Here is a 9734-nt window from a genome sequence, read left to right on the forward strand (position 1 = left end):
TACTAACACAAAGTAATCGTCAACAAATCTAAAAATGCGGCACACACAGAACCCTTCCAAACGATCTTGCAGTGTTTTGTCACGCAAGGCCAAAAACATATCGCTAAGAACCGGGGCTAGGCACGAACCAATACATATCCCGTCCTTCTGAATGTACATATCCCCATTCCATTCTACAAAAGTCGAACAAAGATAAAACGATAACAATTCTAGGAAGGCATCGGCGGAAATTCCGCACTCGTTTTGGAAGGCTATAACACCGTGCTTTTCGATGTGCTTATTTACAGCTGACAAGATTTCCGCCTGGGGAATTGTGTAATATAAGTCTTTTACGTCGACTGAAAATACCTGCAGCTTTTTATCGTGATCCCATCCTTTTAGGAAGGTGATTACTTCGTCAGAATTTCTTATTCTAAAAGGGTCATCAATCGTTAAAACGTTGAGTTTCTGTTGCAAGTATCTTGCGACGTGCTTCTGCCATGTCCCTGCTTCTGAAACTATTGCACGGAACGGCCAGTTGGGTTTATGGGTCTTTGCAGAGAAAAAATCTCAAGGTTGCTCTTGTGGCAGTTCTCAATCATACTCGACAACTCGTTTAAATTCAACTTGTTGGTTAGCTTTTTTGTTTGGCTCTTAATTTTCGACATTTTTACATCATTTCGCTTGTCAAACACAGCAAGGACGCTGTCTATTGCTTTTGACATGTACACATCTCTGGTTAAAACAACAAAACCTCCATCCTTGTCTGCTGCCCTTGTTCAAAACAGCTAATTGGTTGAAAGATAACTCGCTGTCTCTTCTTCCTGCAGACAAGGATGGAGGTTTTGTTGTTTTAACCAGAGATGTGTACATGTCAAAAGCAATTGACAGCGTCCTTGCTGTGTTTGACAAGCGAAATGATGTAAAAATGTCGAAAATTAAGAGCCAAGCAAAGAAGCTAACCAACAAGTTGAATTTAAACAAGTTGTCGAGTATGATTGAGAACTGCCACAAGAGCAACCTTGAGATTTTTTCTCTGCAAAGACCCATAAACCCAACTGGCCGTTCCGTGCAATAGTTTCAGAAGCAGGGACATGGCAGAAGCACGTCGCAAGATACTTGCAACAGAAACTCAACGTTTTAACGATTGATGACCCTTTTAGAATAAGAAATTCTGACGAAGTAATCACCTTCCTAAAAGGATGGGATCACGATAAAAAGCTGCAGGTATTTTCAGTCGACGTAAAAGACTTATATTACACAATTCCCCAGGTGGAAATCTTGTCAGCTGTAAATAAGCACATCGAAAAGCACGGTGTTATAGCCTTCCAAAACGAGTGCGGAATTTCCGCCGATGCCTTCCTAGAATTGTTATCGTTTTATCTTTGTTCGACTTTTGTAGAATGGAATGGGGATATGTACATTCAGAAGGACGGGATATGTATTGGTTCGTGCCTAGCCCCGGTTCTTAGCGATATGTTTTTGGCCTTGCGTGACAAAACACTGCAAGATCGTTTGGAAGGGTTCTGTGTGTGCCGCATTTTTAGATTTGTTGACGATTACTTTGTGTTAGTACAGAATGACAACCTCAGTTTTGAGCAGCAGTTCTTAAATATTCATTCAGTATTCACAGAGTGTCCTAAACCACTGGTTTTAACACATGAAACCCCACTTAATGATTCTATCAGGTTCTTAGATCTCGCCCTTCATTTCACTCCGTCCCATGTGTGTTGGTCGTACGAGCCTCGGGCAAAAAAACCCATCCTGCCATATGCATCAGCCCATTCGAAACTTGTAAAAAGGGCCATTATTCATTCTGTTTTTAATAATGTTTTAAAGAAGTGTTGCCAGCATAGTATGGAACTAAGCTTTGCGAAACAAGTTGATCGCCTTACGATGGCTGGTTATCCGTCCGATGTACTAGTGTCAGTGGCAGAAAAGCAGCTAAAAGACCTGAGACCTCGCCACACTAGCGAACCGGTTAGGCAAAGGGAAATAAGAAAGGTTGTTGTTTTGCCTTATCTCCATCAGGTGTCGCACAACCTCCGAAAAATTGGAAGTAGGGCAGGCGTTGACGTAGTATTTTCAGCGCCGGAAAAGCTTTCCAGCTTGTGCAAAAAAGTTAACTGCACGACTAACGAAACGCGCATGTGTAAAGTTAAGCACGGGGATCATTTTGTCCCTTGTAAAGAAGGTGTGGTGTATTCACTGCCCATGTCCTGTGGGAAAAAATATATCGGGCAGACTGGCCGCTGTCTCAACAAAAGGCTAAAAGAGCACAGTGACAATGTCGCACGTGTGGCTACTTCAGGCCACGTAGCCAAACATTGCAGGGACTGCAGCGCAGATGACAGCGAGGATAAATGTGAACCGATGTACAGGCAATGCAGTGTCATAGGGAAACACCGAGACACACTAACAAGAGAAATAATAGAAGCTGCTATGATTATAAGACTGCAGGACGAGTGCATAAGCGCACCATCCGTGGCATTGTCCCAGAAAGAGATGAAATATCTAGAATGTGAAATCTAACACGTGCCGGATGACCGCTGTTCTTGTACCCTTGCGCATGCCTACAGCTATTCTTGTATGTTTTTTTCCTGTTTTGATCACCAGGTGGTACAAAAAACAATACTGGTCTCGAATAAAACTTAGTTGACAGTCAGCGCTGTTGTGTCCCCTTCTTGTTCTGTGCCGTTTTTGCGCTGTAATAATGAAAGTAGGTAACCAACTCGCCCAAAATGTTGTATTAAAGCACAGGAGTTTAGGATAGCGCTGCAAAACAGATATTCGGCGTTAACTGAGGAAGATGATCTTGATGTTCATTCAATGCACGATAACCTGACATCAATAATTACGGAGTGCGCAGTAGAAGTAGGCGGTAGGACAGTTCGAAAAGATACCGGGAAGCTATCTCAGGTGACGAAAGATCTGATTAAGAAGCGCCAAAGCATGAAGGCATATAACACTACCGACAGAATAGAACTAACGGAGCTATCAAAGTTAATAAATAAGCGCAAAGTAGCCGACATAAGGAAGTTTAATATGGAGAGAATCGAGCATGCTATAAAGAACGGAGGTAGCCTAAAAACAGTGAAGAGGAAACTAGGCATAGGTAAAAACCAGATGTATGCATTAAGAGACAAGCAGGGCAATGTCATTAGCAATATGGATAAGATAGTTGACGTAGCCGAAGAGTTCTACACAGACCTGTACAGTAGCCAATGTAATCAGAGCGCTAATGAGAAAGACAGCAGTGCACAGCAATGCGTCATCCCGCCAGTAACGAAAGATGAAGTAAAGAAAGCCTTAGAAGCAATGAAAAGGGGAAAAGCAGCTGGGGAGGATCAGGTAACAGCAGATTTGTTGAAGGATGTAGGGGACATCGTGCTAGAAAAACTGGGCACCCTGTATACGCAATGCCTTATGACCTCAACTGTACCAGAAGCTTGGAAGAATGCAAACATTATCTTAATTCATAAGAAGGGAGACGCCAAGGACTTGAAAAATTACAGGCCGATCAGCTTACTATCGGTGGCCTACAAAGTATTTACTAAGGTAATCGCTAATAGAGTCAGGGCAACGTTAGACTTTAATCAACCAAATGATCAGGCAGGCTTTCGTAAAGGATATTCCACAATAGATCATATTCACACTATCAATCAGGTGATAGAGAAATGCGCAGAATATAACCAACCTCTATATATAGCTTTCATTGATTACGAGAAAGCATTCGACTCAGTGGAAACCTCAGCAGTCATACAGGCATTGCGTAATCAGGGGGTAGAAGAGCCTTATGTCAAAATACTGGAAGATATATATAGCAACTGCACAGCTACTATAGTCCTCCATAAAGTCAGCAATAAAATTCCAATAAGGAAGGGCGTCAGGCAAGGAGACACGATCTCGCCAATGCTGTTCACTGCATGTTTGCAGGATGTATTTCGAAGCCTGAATTGGGAACAGTTGGGAATAAGAATAAATGGAGAATACCTAAATAATCTGCGATTTGCTGATGACATTGCCTTGCTGAGTCACTCAGGAGGTGAACTGCAAATCATGATCAACGAGTTAGACAGGCAGAGCAGATCGATGGGTCTAAAAATTAACATGCAGAAAACCAAGGTAATGTTCAACAGCCTAGCAAGGGAACAACAGTTCACAATTGGCAGCGAGAGCGTAGAAATTGTGCCGGAATACGTCTACTTAGGGCAGGTAGTGACAGCTGATCCAGATCATGAGAGGGAGATAACTAGAAGGATAAGAATGGGCTGGAGCGCATATGGCAAATTCTCGCAGATCATGAGAGGCAGTTTACCAATTTCCCTCAAGAGGAAAGTGTACAACAGCATAATCTTACCGGTACTCACCTACGGGGCAGAAACGTGGAGGGTAACGAAAAGAGTTCAGCTTAGGTTAAGGACAACGCAGCGAGCCATGGAAAGAAAAATGATAGGTGTAACGTTAAGAGATTGGAAGCGGGCAGAGTGGGTGAGGGAACAAACACGGGTTAATGACATCCTAGTCGAAATCAAGAGAAAGAAATGGGCTTGGGCAGGGCATGTAATGCGAAGGCAAGATAACCGCTGGTCCTTAAGGGTAACGGAGTGGGTTCCAAGAGAAAGTAAGCGTAGCAGGGGGCGGCAGAAGGTTAGATGGACGGATGAGATTAAGAAGTTTGCAGGCAAAGGGTGGATGCAGCTGGCAAAGGATAGGGTTAATTGGAGAGACATGGGAGAGGCCTTTGCCCTGCAGTGGGTGTAGTACGGCTGATGATGATGATGATGATGATGATGACTTATGCATTACACGTCTCGTATTTGTGCTGCGTTCTTCCCGCGCTATGTTTACTGTGTTGCCAATATACATCAAGTGGAATCTTACAAATTACATCTGGGGAAAATTTGTGGCTACCTGAATCTGATTTGACGAGAAAGCTATCATTCGACTGAAGGAAGCAGGAGTAGCTTTACTTCTATTTTAAGAAGAGGCGGAGCTATATTTTCTTTGCGGTCTTTCAGCAACTAATCCTATGCATTAAATGTCTCGTCTTTGTGCGGCGTTCTTCCTGCGCTATGTTTGCTGTGTTGCAAATATATATGAAGTTGAATCATACAAACTAAATCTGGGGAAAATTTGTGGCTTCATGAATCTGATATGAGGAGAAAGCTATCATACGAATGAAGGAAGCAGGAGTAGCTTTACTTCAATTTTAAAAAGAGATGGAGGTATATTTCCTTTGCGGACTTTCAGCAAGTATACATATGCATTACACGTTTCGTCTTTGTGCTGCGTTCTTCCGGGCTATGTTTACAGTGTTGAAAATATACACTAAGTTGATTCATACAAATTAAATCTGGGGACAATTTGTGGCTACGTGAATCTGATATGAGGAGAAAGCTATCATACGAATGAAGGAAGCAGGAGTAGCTTTACTTCTATTTTAAAAAGAGACGGAGGTATATTTCCTTTGCGGACTTTCAGCAAGTATACATATGCATTACACGTCTCGTCTTTGTGCTGCGTTCTTCCCGCGCTATGTTTACTGTGTTGCAAATATACACCAAGTTGAATCATACAAATTAAATCTGGGGAAAATTTGTGGCTACCTGAATCTGATATGAGGAGAAAGCTATCATACGATTTAAAACAGCAGGAGTAGCTTTACATCTATTTTAAAAAGAGGCAAAGCTATATTTTCTTTGCGGACTTTCAGCAACTATACATATGCATTACACGTCTCGTCTTTGTGCTGCGGTCTTCCCTCGCTAAGTTTACTGTGTTGCAAATGTACACCAAGTGGAATCATACAAATTAAATCTGGGGAAAATTTGTGGCTACCTGAATCTGATATGAGGAGAAAGCTATCATACGACTGAAGGAAGCAGGAGTAGCTTTACTTCTATTTTAAAAAGAGGCGGAGCTATATTTTTTTAGCGGACTTTCAGCAGGTATACATATGCATTACACGTCTCTTCTTTGTGCTGCGTTCTGCCCGCGCTATGTTTACTGTGTTGCAAATATACACCAAGTTGAATCATACAAACTAAATCTGGGGAAAATTTGTGGCTACCTGAATCTGATATGAGGAGAAAGCTATCATACGATTGAAGGAAGCAGGAGTAGCTTTACTTCTATATTAAAAAGAGGCGGAGCTATATTTTCTTTGCGGACTTTCAGCAACTATACATATGCATTACACGTCTTGTCTTTGTGCTGCATTCTTCGCGCGCTATGTTTACTGTGCTGCAAATATACACCAAGTTGAATCATACAAAATAAATCTGGGGAAAATTTGTGGCTACGTGAATCTGATATGAGGAGAAAGCTATCATAGGATTGGAGGAAGCAGGAGTAGCTTTACTTCCATTTTATAGGGGCGGAGCCATATTTGCTTTGCGGACTTTCAGCAACTATACATATGCTTTTCACGTCTCTTCTTTGTGCTGCGTTCTTCCGGGCTATGTTTACTGTGTTGCAAATATACGCCAAGTTGAATCATACACATAAATCTGGGGAAAATTTGTGGCTACCTGAATCAGATATGAGGAGAAAGCTATCAAACGATTGGAGGAAGCAGGAGTACCTTTATTTCTATTTTAAAAAAAGGCGGAGCTATATTTTCTTAGCGGACTTTCAGCAGGTATACATATGCATTACACGTCTCGTCTTTCTGCTGCGTTCTAACCGCGCTATATTTACTGTGTTGCAAATATACGCCAAGTTGAATCATACAAATAAATCTGGGGAAAATATGTGGCTACCTGAATCTGATATGAGGAGAAAGCTATCATACGATTGAAGGAAGCAGGAGTAGCTTTACTTCTATATTAAAAAGAGGCGGAGCTATATTTTCATTGCGGACTTTCAGCAACTATAAATATGCATTACACGTCTAGTCTTTGTGCTGCATTCTTGTCGCGCTATGTTTACTCTGTTGCAAATGTACACCAAGTTGAATCATACAAATTAAATCTGGGGAAAATTTGTGGCTACCTGAATCTGATATGAGGAGAAAGCTATCATATCATTTAAAAAAGCAGGAGTAGCTTTACTTCTATTTTAAAAAGAGGCAAAGCTATATTATCTTTGCGGACTTTCAGCAACTATACATATGCATTACACGTCTCCTCTTTGTGCTGCGGTCTTATCGCGCTATGTTTACTGTGTTGCAAATATACACCACGTTGAATCATACAAAAATAAATCTGGGGAAAATTTGTGGCTACCTGAATCCGGTATGAGGAGAAAGCGATCATATGATTGACGGAAGCAGGAGTAGCTTTACTTCTATTTTAAAAAGAGGCGGGGCTATATTGTCATTGAGGAATTTGAGCAGCTATACTTATGCATTACACGTCTCGTCTTTGTGCTGCGTTCTTCCCGCGCTATGTTTACTGTGTTGCCAATATACACCAAGTTGAATCTTACAAATTAAATCTGGGGAAAATTTGTGGCTACCTGAATCTGATATGAGGAGAAAGCTATCATATTTAAAAAAGCAGGAGTAGCTTTACTTCTATTTTAAAAAGAGGCAAAGCTATATTTTCTTTGCGGACTTTCAGCAACTATACATATGCATTACACGTCTCGTCTTTGTGCTGCGGTCTTCCCGCGCTATGTTTACTGCGTTGCAAATATACACCAAGTGGAATCATACAAATTAAATCTCGGGAAAATTTGTGGCTACCTTGAATCTGATATAAGAAGAAAGCGATCATACGATTGAAGGAAGCAGTAGCTTTACTTCTATAATAAAATGATGCAGAGCTATATTTTCATTGCGGACTTTTAGCAGGTATACATAAGCATTACACGTCTCTTCTTTGTGCTGCGTTCTTCCAGCGCTATGTTTACTGTGTTGCAAATATACATCAAGTTGAATCATACAAACTAAATCTGGGGAAAATTTGTGGCTACCTGAATCTGATATGAGGAGAAAGCTATCATACTATTAAAGGAAGCAGAAATAGCTTTACTTCCACTTTAAAGGGGCGGAGCTATATTTTCTTTGCGGACTTTCAGCAACTATACATATGCATTACACGTCTCGTCTTTGTGCTGCGTTCTTCCGGGCTATCTTTACAGTGTTGCAAATATACACCAAGTTGATTCAAACAAATTAAATCTGGGGAAAATTTGTGGCTACCTGAATCTGATATGAGGAGAAAGCTATCATACGATTGGAGGAAGCAGGAGTAGCTTTACTTCCATTTTAAAACTAGGCGGAGCTATATTTTCTTTGCAGACTTTCAGCAGCTATACCTATGCATTACACGTCTCGTCTTTGTGCTGCGTTCTTCCCGCGCTATGTTTACTGTGTTGCAAATATACACCAAGTTGAATCATACAAATTAAATCTGGGGAAAATTTGTGGCTACCTGAATCTGATATGAGGAGAAAGCTATCATACGATTGAAGGAAGCAGGAGTAGATTTACTTCTATTTTAGAAAGAGGCGGAGCTATATTTTCATTGCGGACTTTCAGCAACTATACATATGCATTGCACGTCTCATCTTTGTCCTGCGTTATTCCCGCGCTATGTTTACTGTGTTGCAAATATACACCAAGTTGAATCATACAAACTAAATCTGGGGAAAATCTGTGGCTACCTGAATCTGATATGAGGAGAAAGCTATCATACGATTGAAGGAAGCAGGAGTAGCTTTACTTCTATATTAAAAAGAGGCGGAGCTATATTTTCATTAGGACTTTCAGCAACTATACATATGCATTACACGTCTAGTCTTTGTGCTGCATTCTTGTCGCGCTATGTTTACTGTGTTGCAAATGTACACCAAGTTGAATCATACAAATTAAATCTGGGGAAAATTTGTGGCTACCTGAATCTGATATGAGGAGAAAGCTATCATATCATTTAAAAAAGCAGGAGTAGCTTTACTTCTATTTTAAAAAGAGGCAAAGCTATATTATCTTTGCGGACTTTCAGCAACTATACATATGCATTACACGTCTCGTCTTTGTGCTGCGGTCTTCCCGCGCTATGTTTACTGTGTTGCAAATATACACCACGTTGAATCATACAAATTAAATCTGGGGAAAATTTGTGGCTACCTGAATCCGGTATGAGGAGAAAGCGATCATATGATTGACGGAAGCAGGAGTAGCTTTACTTCTATTTTAAAAAGAGGCGGGGCTATATTGTCATTGAGGAATTTGAGCAGCTATACTTATGCATTACACGTCTCGTCTTTGTGCTGCGTTCTTCCCGCGCTATGTTTACTGTGTTGCCAATATACACCAAGTTGAATCTTACAAATTAAATCTGGGGAAAATTTGTGGCTACCTGAATCTGATATGAGGAGAAAGCTATCATATTTAAAAAAGAAGGAGTAGCTTTACTTCTATTTTAAAAAGAGGCAAAGCTATATTTTCGTTGCGGACTTTCAGCAACTATACATATGCATTACACGTCTCGTTTTTGTGCTGCGGTCTTCCCGCGCTATGTTTACTGTGTTGCAAATATACACCAAGTTGAATCATACAAATTAAATCTCGGGAAAATTTATGGCTACCTTGAATCTGATATAAGAAGAAAGCGATCATACGATTGAAGGAAGCAGTAGCTTTACTTCTATAATAAAATGATGCGGAGTTATATTTTCATTGCGGACTTTTAGCAGGTATACATAAGCATTACACGTCTCTTCTTTGTGCTGCGTTCTTCCAGCGCTATGTTTACTGTGTTGCAAATATACATCAAGTTGAATCATACAAACTAAATCTGGGGAAA

Source organism: Amblyomma americanum, chromosome 11 (assembly GCF_052857255.1).
Source record: "Amblyomma americanum isolate KBUSLIRL-KWMA chromosome 11, ASM5285725v1, whole genome shotgun sequence".
NCBI lineage: Eukaryota > Metazoa > Arthropoda > Arachnida > Ixodida > Ixodidae > Amblyomma > Amblyomma americanum.